This window comes from Leptodactylus fuscus, chromosome 6, assembly GCF_031893055.1.
Source record: "Leptodactylus fuscus isolate aLepFus1 chromosome 6, aLepFus1.hap2, whole genome shotgun sequence".
Lineage (NCBI taxonomy): Eukaryota > Metazoa > Chordata > Amphibia > Anura > Leptodactylidae > Leptodactylus > Leptodactylus fuscus.
Window position 1 is genome coordinate 17,807,530 of NC_134270.1, and position 13,123 is coordinate 17,820,652.

At 46.1% G+C, this 13,123-nt stretch overlaps 1 pseudogene; it reads left to right on the forward strand.

Moving 5' to 3' along the window:
* Positions 1 to 4,090: 4,090 nt before the first annotated feature.
* Positions 4,091 to 13,123, forward strand: part of LOC142209934 (uncharacterized) — a 28,606-nt pseudogene continuing 19,573 nt past the window's right edge.

Genomic DNA, 13,123 nt, shown 5'->3' on the forward strand with positions numbered 1-13,123 from the left:
AGTGATCTAATTTTTATTCCTAGAGGGAATAGCTTGTTGCCTCTGGTGCTGGAAGCCGACATCTGTGTCCCTGGTATAGCGTTGGTGCTGGAGGACTACAGGCCTGACCCCAATGACTAGGAACACAGCTGCAGTATTCACCACCGCCTATATACAGTGTACACAGCTGCAGTATTCACCACCACCTATATACAGTGTACACAGCTGCAGTATTCACCACCACCTATATACAGTGTACACAGCTGCAGTATTCACCACCGTCTATATACAGTGAACACAGCTGCAGTATTCACCACCGTCTATATACAGTGTACACAGCTGCAGTATTCACCACCGTCTATATACAGTGAACACAGCTGCAGTATTCACCAACACCTATATACAGTGTACAGAGCTGTAGTATTAACCACTGCCTATATACAGTGTACACAGCTGCAGTATTCACCACCACCTATATACAGTGTACACAGCTGCAGTATTCACCACCGTCTATATACAGTGTACACAGCTGCAGTATTCACCACCACCTATATACAGTGTACACAGCTGCAGTATTCACCACCACCTATATACAGTGTACACAGCTGCAGTATTCACCACCGTCTATATACAGTGTACACAGCTGCAGTATTCACCACCGTCTATATACAGTGTACACAGCTGCAGTATTCACCACCACCTATATACAGTGTACACAGCTGCAGTATTCACCACCGTCTATATACAGTGAACACAGCTGCAGTATTCACCACTGCCTATTTAGGCTGGTCTTACACGACCGTAATGATTCTACGGTCCGCATGTTGCTGATCGGCAACATACACTCCACAGATGTCCTGCTGCACTCGCCCATACAGTTCTATGGGCGAGTCCGTGCAGTGCCGCAATTCACGGGCATTACGGACATGCTCTACAAATTGCAGACCACGGTTTCAGCCCGGCCACACCATGGATAAAATATCCGGTGGTGTAAGAGGCCGCATTGAGTATAATGTGTCCGCAATTGAAAACCCTCAATTGCAGACCATTTGCACCAGCCATACAGTGAACAGAACTGTAGTATTAACCACCGCCTATATACAGCGATCAGAGCTGTAGTATTGTACCCCGCCTATATACAGTCTACAGAGCCTTCGAGGTTCTAGCACTGGAGACTGGCTGGAAGTGCTGAGTGCTGGGCCCCACTGATCGAATATTGGTGACCTTATCCTAAGGGGGGGTGGGGGGAACATCAAAATGAAAACAGTACAATGAATATATTTAGTTAAAAATCGATTTTAATTTCATATTTAGTATCAAAAAGGTATTCATTCATACAAAGAAAACATTATATATGTAAATATAGAAAACCCCGTGCAGGGGGCATACAAATAAAGATCACATATAAAAACCCATAATGTATAGCATAATTTATTTTTTTTTCTTTCTTTTTTTTAATGAAGATTGTGAGCCCCACATAGAGCTCACAATGTACATTTTTCCCTATCAGTATGTCTTTGGAATATGGGATGGAAATCCATGCAAACACGGGGAGAACATACAAGCTCCTTGCAGATGGTTTTATGCCCTTGGCGGGATTTGAACACCAGGACTTCAGCGCTGCAAGGCTGCAGTGCTAACCACTGAGCCACCGTGTGGCCCCTGTATAGCATAATTTAAGACAAAAAAAATTAAAAACCTACATAAGAAAGACCGAGGAGGAGGGGAAGACCCAAATAAACAAGGAATGGAAATAGGAAGGGAAGAGGCGGGGGAAGGGAATTCTAGACCACATCACGGCCAAAAGTATTGGCACCCCTGCAATTCTGTCAGATAATACTCGTGTTCTTCCAGATAATGATTGCAGTCACAAATTCTTTGGAATTATTATCTTCATTTAATTTGTCTTCAATGGAAAACCAGAAAAAGAATTGTCAAAAAGCCAAATTGGATATAATTCCACACCAAACATAAAAAAGGGGGTGGACAAAAGTATTGGCACTGTTTGAAAAATCATGTGATGCTTCTCTAATTTGTGTAATTAACAGCACCTGTTACTTACCTGAGGCACCTAACAGGTGGTGGCAATAATCACACTTGCAGCCAGTTGAAATGGATTAAAGTTGACTCCACCTCTGTCCTGTGTCCTTGTGTGTACCACATTGAGCATGGAGAAAAGAAAGAAGACCAAAGAACTGTCTGAGGACTTGAGAAGCAAAATTGTGAGGAAGCCTGAGCAATCTCAAGGCTACAAGTCCATCTCCAAAGACCTGAATGTTCCTGTGTCTACCGTGTGCAGTGTCATCAAGAAGTTTAAAGCCCATGGCACTGTGGCTAACCTCCCTAGATGTGGACGCAAAAGAAAAATTGACTTGAGATTTCAATGCAAGATTGTGCGGATGGCGGATAAAGAACCTCGACTAACATCCAAACAAGTCCAAGCTGCCCTGCAGTCCGAGGGTACAACAGTGTCACCCCGTACTATCCAGTGTCAGCGTCTGAATGAGAAGGGACTGTATCGTAGGAGACCCAGGAAGACCCCACTTCTTACCCACAGACATAAGCCAGGCTGGAGTTTGCCAAAACTTACCTGAGAAAGCCAAAAACGTTCTGGAAGAATGTTCTCTGGTCAGAGGAGACAAAAGTAGGAAAAGGCCTCAACATAGAGTTTACAGGGAAAAAAGAGGCCTTCAAAGAAAAGAAGACGCCCCCTACAGTCAGACATGGCGGAGGTCCCTGATGTTTTGGGGTTGCTTTGCTGCCTCTGGCACTGGACTGCTTGACCGTGTGCATGGCATTATGAAGTCTGAAGACGACCAACACATTGTGCAGCATCATGTAGGGCCCAGTGTGAGAAAGCTGGGTCTCCCTCAGATGTCAGGGCTCTTCCAGCAGGACAATGACCCAAAACACACTTCAGGTCAGCACTAGAAAATGGTGGTGAGAGAAAGCCCTGGGGACTTCTAAAGCGGCCAGCAATGAGTCCAGCCCTGAACCCCATAGAACACCTGTGGGGGAGGGGGAGAGATCTCTTGGTGGCAGTTTGGAGAAGGCCCCCTTCACATCTCAGGGGGGACCTGGAGCAGTTTGCCAAAGAAGAATGGTCTAAGATTCCAGCAGAGCCTTGTAAAAAACTCATTGCTGGTTACCGGAAGCGGTTGTGCGCAGTTATTGTGTCTAAAGGTTGTGCTACCAAGTATTAGGCTGAGGGGGCCAATACTTCTGTCCGGCCCAGTTTTGGAGTTTTGTGTAAAATGATCAATGATTTGACTTTTTTTCATTCTCTTTTGTGTTTTTTCATTGCAAACAAAATAAATGAAGATATTAATACCAAAGAGTTTGTGCTTGCAATCATTTTCTGGAAGACACCGAGGATTATCTGACAGAACTGCAGGGGTGCCAATACTTTTGGCCAACACTGTAATAATAATGGACATCTCATGGGGCCGGGGTAACAGCTAGTGTCAGATCCTGAGGGGTCGCGCCTACACTGCACTGGGATTGGTTGTTACTAGCAATAGGTGGATTCACACCTGCGATATTTCCTTTGGGGGTCTCTGTCCCCTATTCCGCTTGAAAAATGTGGAGAGAAAAATCCTACAAGCAGCACTTTTCTCTCCGCATGATTCGTGTGGAAAATACACAGACCCCATTATAGCCTGTGGGGTCCATGTGGTTTCATTGCTTATCGCTTTTTAATGCGTTCAATATTACGTTCAGAGGGCATCCCCGAGTGGACTCCCTGAATGGAATACCTAACACAGATGTGAACCAGGCCTTAGCAAATGCATCATGGTACGTGTAGGCTGACTCGCACTACCTCAACCTCCATCTCTCTAGCTATCCCGCCCACTACTAGACCTTCCCAACTAACTTAGCCCACCGCCCCCGCCCCATCATACTTGCCTCTCTCTTACTTCCAGACTTCCTCCGGCGAGACAGCTTCCCTCTCTTTTCTGACTCTGCCGGAGCACGCAATAGTCCCGCCGCTGCTCTTTGCTCTGCAGTCGGCAATCCACCTCTACAACGCAGCCATCAGAGGCTATTGCTCCCACACCTGCATAGTAGAGGTGGATTGACAGCAAAGAGGGAGAAGACATCCTGCAGGAGGATGTCTAAAAGGAGAGAGGTAAGTATGATGGGGTGGAGAGAGAAGGGGTGGGGGGAGTAGTACTAACGTTCTGTTTCCGGAAACGGAACGTCACCAGTAACCAGAAAATGTCCCTGGGGCGGTCACATGATCACCATAGGGATATGGGTAATTATGTATTTTTGATAAATTATGTAATTTAGAAAGTAGTCGGGGGTGGGTGTTTATATTAGTGTAGGAATTACATTTTATCCTGGACCACTCCTTTAATGTTTACGGGACAAATTTATTCTTCATAAAGGTGCCATTTATTATTCTGTACAATGTGCTGTGAAGCTGGAAAAAAAATTCAGAATGGGGTGGAATTTGAGAAAAACTGCATTTGTGCAACTTTTTTACGGGCTTTGTTTTAATGGCATTTACTCTGTAGCCAAAAACGACACATGCCCCCTGTATTCTATGTGTCCCCCCTGTATTCTATGTGTCCCCCCTGTATTCTATGTGTCCCCCCTGTATTCTATGTGTCCCCCCTGTATTCTATGTGTCCCCCCTGTATTCTATGTGTCCTCCCTGTATTCTATGTGTCCTCCTGTATTCTATGTGTCCCCCCCTGTATTCTATGTGTCCCCCCTGTATTCTATGTGTCCTCCTGTATTCTATGTGCCCCCCCTGTATTCTATGTGTCCTCCTGTATTCTATGTGTCCTCCTGTATTCTATGTGTCCCCCCTGTATTCTATGTGTCCCCCCTGTATTCTATGTGTCCCCCCTGTATTCTATGTCCGTCCCCCCCCGTATTCTATGTGTCCTCCCTGTATTCTATGTGTCCTCCCTGTATTCTATGTGTCCTCCCTGTATTCTATGTGTCCCCCCTGTATTCTATGTGTCCTCCTGTATTCTATGTGTCCCCCCTGTATTCTATGTGTCCCCCCTGTATTCTGTGTCCCTCCTGTATTCTATGTGTCCCCCCTGTATTCTATGTGCCCCCTGTATTCTATGTGTCCTCCTGTATTCTATGTGTCCCCCCTGTATTCTATGTGTCCTCCTGTATTCTATGTGCCCCCCCTGTATTCTATGTATCCCCCTGTATTCTATGTGTCCTCCTGTATTCTATGTGTCCCTCCTGTATTCTATGTGTCCCCCCTGTATTCTATGTGTCCCCCTGTATTCTATGTGTCCCCCTGTATTCTATGTGCCCCCCCCCCTGTATTCTATGTGTCCTCCTGTATTCTATGTGTCCCCTCCTGTATTCTATGTGTCCTCCCTGTATTCTATGTGTCCCCTCTGTATTCTATGTGTCCCCTGTATTCTATGTGTCCCCTGTATTCTATGTGTCCCCCTGTATTCTATGTGCCCCCCTGTATTCTATGTGTCCTCCCTGTATTCTATGTGTCCCCCCTGTATTCTATGTGTCCCCCTGTATTCTGTGTCCTCCTGTATTCTGTGTCCTCCTGTATTCTGTGTCCCCCCTGTATTCTATGTGTCCTCCTGTATTCTATGTGTCCTCCTGTATTCTATGTGTCCCCCTGTATTCTATGTGCCCCCCCCTGTATTCTATGTGTCCCCCCTGTATTCTATGTGTCCCCCCTGTATTCTATGTGTCCCCCTGTATTCTATGTGCCCCCCCTGTATTCTATGTGCCCCCCCTGTATTCTATGTGTCCCCCCTGTATTCTATGTGTCCCCCCTGTATTCTATGTGTCCCCCCCTGTATTCTATGTGTCCCCCCTGTATTCTATGTGTCCCCCCTGTATTCTATGTGTCCTCCTGTATTCTATGTGTCCTCCTGTATTCTATGTGTCCTCTGTATTCTATGTGTCCCCCCTGTATTATATGTGTCCCCCTGTATTCTATGTGTCCTCCTGTATTCTATGTGTCCTCCCTGTATTCTATGTGTCCTCCTGTATTCTATGTGTCCCCCCTGTATTCTATGTGTCCCCCCTGTATTCTATGTGTCCCCCCTGTATTCTATGTGTCCCCCCTGTATTCTATGTGTCCCCCCTGTATTCTATGTGTCCTCCTGTATTCTATGTGTCCTCCTGTATTCTATGTGTCCTCCTGTATTCTATGTGCCCCCCCCTGTATTCTATGTGCCCCCCCCCTGTATTCTATGTGTCCCCCCTGTATTCTATGTGTCCTCCTGTATTCTGTGTCCTCCTGTATTCTGTGTCCTCCTGTATTCTGTGTCCTCCTGTATTCTATGTGTCCCCCCTGTATTCTATGTGTCCCCCCTGTATTCTATGTGTCCCCCCTGTATTCTATGTGTCCCCCCTGTATTCTATGTGTCCCCCCCTGTATTCTATGTCCCCCCCCTGTATTCTATGTGTCCTCCTGTATTCTATGTGTCCTCCTGTATTCTGTGTCCTCCTGTATTCTATGTGTCCCCCCTGTATTCTATGTGTCCCCCCCTGTATTCTATGTGTCCTCCTGTATTCTTTGTGTCCCCCCCTGTATTCTATGTGTCCCCCCTGTATTCTATGTGTCCCCCCTGTATTCTATGTGTCCCCCCTGTATTCTATGTGTCCCCCCTGTATTCTATGTGTCCCCCCTGTATTCTGTGTCCTCCTGTATTCTATGTGTCCTCCTGTATTCTATGTGTCCCCCCTGTATTCTATGTGTCCCCCCTGTATTCTATGTGTCCCCCCTGTATTCTATGTGTCCCCCCTGTATTCTATGTGTCCCCCCTGTATTCTATGTGTCCCCCCTGTATTCTATGTGTCCTCCTGTATTCTATGTGTCCTCCTGTATTCTATGTGTCCTCCCTGTATTCTATGTGTATCCTCCTGTATTCTAGGTGTGTCCTCCTGTATTCTAGGTGTGTCCTCCTGTATTCTAGGTGTGTCCTCCTGTATTCTATGTGTCCCCCCTGTATTCTATGTGTCCCCCCTGTATTCTGTGTGTCTCCCCCGTATTATATATGTGTCCCTTGTATTCTATGTGTCACCTGTATTCTATGTTTCGGTACAATTCCAGGGAAAACAAATTTATATGGTTTTATTTACATTTTAATCCCTTAACAAAAATCCAAAACTGTGGCAAAATTTTTTTCTTCTTGAAGTCGCCATATTATGACACCCATAACTTTTTTCTAATTCTGTGTATGGGGGTGCATAAGGCAGGTGTACCCCCTGGGGGCCTTGAATCCCAGGGAGTCTGATCCCTAATGTAATGCATTACAAAATATTGGCACTTCTACTACAGGCTGCATACATGTAGAGGCAGAGTAAGGGACATTATATACCGTGTGGGCACTGAAAGGGGGGGGGGCACTGAGGGGGCCATCAAATAAATGTTACTGAAGGCTCCAAACAAAGCCTTGTTATATAAACCTTTATAAGTGTTGCCTATTTGGAGGTGCCCGGTTGAGACATTTGAGCACTAGGGGGCACTTCGCTTGGTCTAGAGCACTGGCACCTAATGATCTTGTAGCGGGGTCTTCACACCATTGAGATCTCACATAAACCTAGAAGCAAAAAAAATAAACCTAGATAAACATTGTTTTGAGGTTTAATTTTACTCAAATGTATTAAAAAAAAATCAGAGGACATTCTGCAATTTGATGTGACAGCAGAGACACAAGCCCCATGTAAAACAATGAATAAACCCCCCCCCCATATGTTACGTGTTCCCTTCATGAGACTGACCCATTTGTCACACATCCTGCACCTCTCCCTCTTCCCCTCACACAGCCTGAACCCCGTTTCCCTTTCTCACACAGAGCTATACTCTCAATGTACCCCTTTTATCACGCAAGCTGCAACCTCAATTCTCCATCTTGGGCAGCCTGCACCCCCATCTCCTCTTTATTTCTCAAGCATCCTGTACATCCCCCTCTATTTTTAACACAAAGTGCTCCCCACGCCCTCTTTTGCTCATACACAGCCTGAACCCCACTATCATGCTCACATATAGCCTGTACCGTTCTATCATGCTCATACACAGCCTGAACCCCACTATCATGCTCACATACACAGCCTGAACCCCACTATCATGCTCACATACACAGCCACACACAGCCTGAACCCCACTATCATGCTCACATACACAGCCTGAACCCCACTATCATGCTCACATACACAGCCTGAACCCCACTATCATGCTCACATACACAGCCACACACAGCCTGAACCCCACTATCATGCTCACATACAGTCTGAACCCCACTATCATGCTCACATACACAGCCTGAACCCCACTATCATGCTCACATACATAGCCTGAACCCCACTATCATGCTCACATACACAGCCTGAACCCCACTATCATGCTCATACACAGCCTGAACCCCACTATCATGCTCACATACACAGCCTGAACCCCGCTATCATGTTCACATACACAGCCTGAACCCCGCTATCATGCTCACATACACAGCCTGAACCCCACTGTCATGCTCACATACACAGCCTGAACCCCACTATCATGCTCACATACACAGTCTGAACCCCACTATCATGCTCATACACAGTCTGAACCCCTCTATCATGCTCATACATAGCCTGAACCCCACTATCATGCTCACATACACAGCCTGAACCCCACTATCATGCTCATACACAGCCTGAACCCCACTATCATGCTCACATACACAGCCTGAACCCCACTATCATGCTCACATACACAGCCTGAACCCCACTATCATGCTCATATACACAGCCTGAACCCCACTATCATGCTCACATACACAGTCTGAACCCCACTATCATGCTCATACACAGTCTGAACCCCACTATCATGCTCATACACAGATTGAACTCCACTATCATGCTCACATACACAGCCTGAACCCCACTATCATGCTCACATACAGTCTGAACCCCACTATCATGCTCACATACACAGCCTGAACCCCACTATCATGCTCACATACACAGCCTGAACCCCACTACCATGCTCACATACACAGCCTGAACCCCACTATCATGCTCATACATAGCCTGAACCCCACTATCATGCTCACATACACAGCCTGAACCCCACTATCATGCTCATACACAGCCTGAACCCCGCTATCATGCTCACATACACAGCCTGAACCCCGCTATCATGCTCACATACACAGCCTGAACCCCGCTATCATGCTCACATACACAGCCTGAACCCCAATATCATGCTCACATACACAGCCTGAACCCCACTGTCATGCTCACATACACAACCTGAACCCCACTATCATGCTCACATACACAGTCTGAACCCCACTATCATGCTCATACACAGCCTGAACCCCACTATCATGCTCACATACACAGTCTGAACCCCACTATCATGCTCATACACAGTCTGAACCCCTCTATCATGCTCATACATAGCCTGAACCCCACTATCATGCTCACATACACAGCCTGAACCCCACTATCATGCTCATACACAGCCTGAACCCCACTATCATGCTCACATACACAGCCTGAACCCCACTATCATGCTCACATACACAGCCTGAACCCCACTATCATGCTCACATACACAGTCTGAACCCCGCTATCATGCTCACACACAGCCTGAAACCCACTATCATGCTCACACACAACTTGAACCCCACTATCATGCTCACATACACAGCCTGAACCCCACTATCATGCTCACATACACAGCCTGAACCCCACTATTATGCTCACATACACAGCCACACACAGCCTGAACCCCACTATCATGCTCACATACAGTCTGAACCCCACTATCATGCTCACACACAGCCTGAACCCCACTATCATGCTCACATACACAGCCTGAACCCCTCTATCATGCTCATACATAGCCTGAACCCCACTATCATGCTCACATACACAGCCTGAACCCCGCTATCATGCTCATACACAGCCTGAACCCCGCTATCATGCTCACATACACAGCCTGAACCCCGCTATCATGCTCACATACACAGCCTGAACCCCGCTATCATGCTCACATACACAGCCTGAACCCCACTGTCATGCTCACATACACAGCCTGAACCCCACTATCATGCTCACATACACAGTCTGAACCCCACTATCATGCTCATACACAGTCTGAACCCCACTATCATGCTCATACACAGCCTGAACCCCAGTATCATGCTCACATACACAGCCTGAACCCCACTATCATGCTCACATATACAGCCTGAACCCCACTATCATGCTCACATACACAGCCTGAACCCCACTATCATGCTCACATACACAGCCTGAACCCCACTATCATGCTCACATACACAGCCTGAACCCCACTATCATGCTCACATACACAGCCTGAACCCCACTATCATGCTCACATACACAGCCTGAACCCCACTATCATGCTCACATACACAGCCTGAACCCCACTATCATGCTCACATACACAGCCTGAACCCCACTATCATGCTCACATACACAGCCTGAACCCCACTATCATGCTCACATACACAGCCTGAACCCCACTATCATGCTCACATACACAGCCTGAACCCCACTATCATTGCTCACATACACAGCCTGAACCCCACTATCATGCTTACATACACAGCCTGAACCCCGCTATCATGCTCACATACACAGCCTGAACCCCGCTATCATGCTTACACATGCAGTCTCTTCTCTCCATTTTACCTTCCAGCCTCCATTCACTGCAGCCTTCTCTTCCTGTGTAACTCGGCACTGTCTTGAATAGCTCCGCCCACACCAGAGGCTGGTCACATGGTCACGACGTCACCGGAAGTCCTTTAGCCCACTAGGATTTAGCAGCTTCCATCCCGGGACATTGCAGGCTCAGATCCTGGAGCTGTTCTGTCTGCTGGAGTAAGTGGTGTGCAGGGGATGTCATATCAGCCGGGTGATGGGATAGGGGAAGATGCCGGATAGAAATCACTTGGGTTTTCTGATTCCCCCTATAGTGAATATAAGACCTAATCTACCTGGTATTTCTCTGTCTCTGCCTAGCACTGTCTGTACTGAGCAATCTCCTCTCCTCCTACAAAAAGATCTATACTAGATATCAAACCTAGTTATATGACCTGCTCCATTACATTACTGCTTAAAGCTAAGACAAAGTCATTGTAATTTTTTACATGGAATTTTTTTATGATTTTACATTGACTCATCTTCTTTCCATTTAGGCCACTACAGTATAGAATCTCCTGAGTAGATGTCTTCGATATAAGATCATTTTCCTGATTTGCCCATCAAGGATGGATAGAGAGAAAGACAAGATGGCAGAAAGTATATTACATCTCACCCTGGAGATCCTGCACCAGCTTACTGGAGAGGTGAGAGATTCTGATGATGTCACATTACATCATTCTTATCTATAGTAATAACAGATGATATGACTGGAGAGGTGAGGGACTCTGGGAATGGATGGAGTGATATTTATTAATGTGTCTCCATAAACAGGATTACACAGTAGTGAAGAAGACCTCTAGTGGGCGCTGTCAGGCTCCTGTATCTGAAGGATGGGGGAGAACCCTGAGCCCAATCCCGGGGCCTCCACCTCACTCCCTGATACATGAGGAGATCAATGGACAGAAGATCCTAGAACTCACCAACAAGATGATTGAGCTGCTGACTGGAGAGGTGACACTGCTGGGAATGCTGGGACATTATACAGGAGCGCTATGAAGGGATCTGGTGATGACTGTATCATTGTGTTGTCAGGTTCCTATAAGGTGTCAGGATGTCACTGTCTATTTCTCCATGGAGGAGTGGGAGTATTTAGAAGGACACAAAGATGTGTACAAGGAGGTGATGATGGAGGATCAGCAGCCCCTCACATCAGCAGGTAATAGACATGACTAAATACACACGGCCTCTCATTATCTGTATGGAAAGAATGAATTCAGTCCCTGTATGTGTTTCCTCCAGTTCCATCCAGTAAGAGAACATCACCGGAGATATGTCCCAGTCCTCTTCTACCACAGGACTGTAAGGAAGAAAATGTCCTCCAGGATGATCAGGTAGATGGAGATAAGGTGACATGAAATCTTCCTTTGCCCTGTAGAAGGGCTGTGAAGGTCTCGTGGTCAGTCTGGTTTTATCCCACAGTATTAGATGTTTTCTACTTGTGTAATGAGAAAGGTGGAGATGGCAGGATAAAGCTGACCATAGACATGACATGTTGTCTGGATCTTCTCACAGTTTTCTGGCTATGGAGGCTTCTGGTTGAGTAGTGGAGGAACGGAGAGATGTCCCAGTCCTCTTCTATTACAGGATTGCAAGGAAGAAGACGACTCCCAGGATGATCAGGTAGATGACAACATGGTGGATTTATCCAGGAGACCTGCAGCTATTTGGTCAGATAACTCCTGCTGTCACTTTTGGTGGTCATGATAATGAATGATCTTTTCTTCTCCTATAAAACATCCCATGTGACTTCTCCATCCGTCTGGTGACTTTTACAATATTTCTTTCACAGCTTTTGTATCCGGGTGAAGATCTGAACATTATTAATGTTCCAGAGACGTCTGTGAGGGGCGATGAGGAGTGTAAGGAGGAGATTCGCCCAGGTGACCACCCGGGTGAGTAGTCTCCATTAAGTACACAATAATCACAGATTCTCCTCATTCTCCAGCTACAAATCATGTGATGCTTTTTTTAATGTGATTCCATTACATTGTGCATTTACAAACCTATATCAATATAAACTTACCCCTGCGATATGGGCATGAAATAATTCTAGGTACATGAGGCCTATTACTTTCTGCTCTCACAAGGGATAAGTAAAAAGCATTTGCCTGTTTTTAGGACCTGTATCAAATAACCAGTGGTCATTGACCTATAATTCTATATATCAGTGCCTGTGGGTGGCCTAGAGACCAGTATAACAATAAGTAGTTCACTATACAATACTTGCAAACCGTTTATCTAAAAACTTAATGTTTAATTAGTTGTTTAACAGCACTAAAGTAGAATAAAACACATCAGGTGATAGAAACCAAAATATAATGTTTCCAGAGGACACAGCGGTAACCCACCGGATGATGGAAAGAAGAAGAAAAACCGTTGACTATAATAACCGCATGACGTGTTTTTCAATTTGCCCTAGCCAGCTGAAATGGTTGCGGGTATGTGAAAGCATGGATAAAGCAGAGAAAGATCA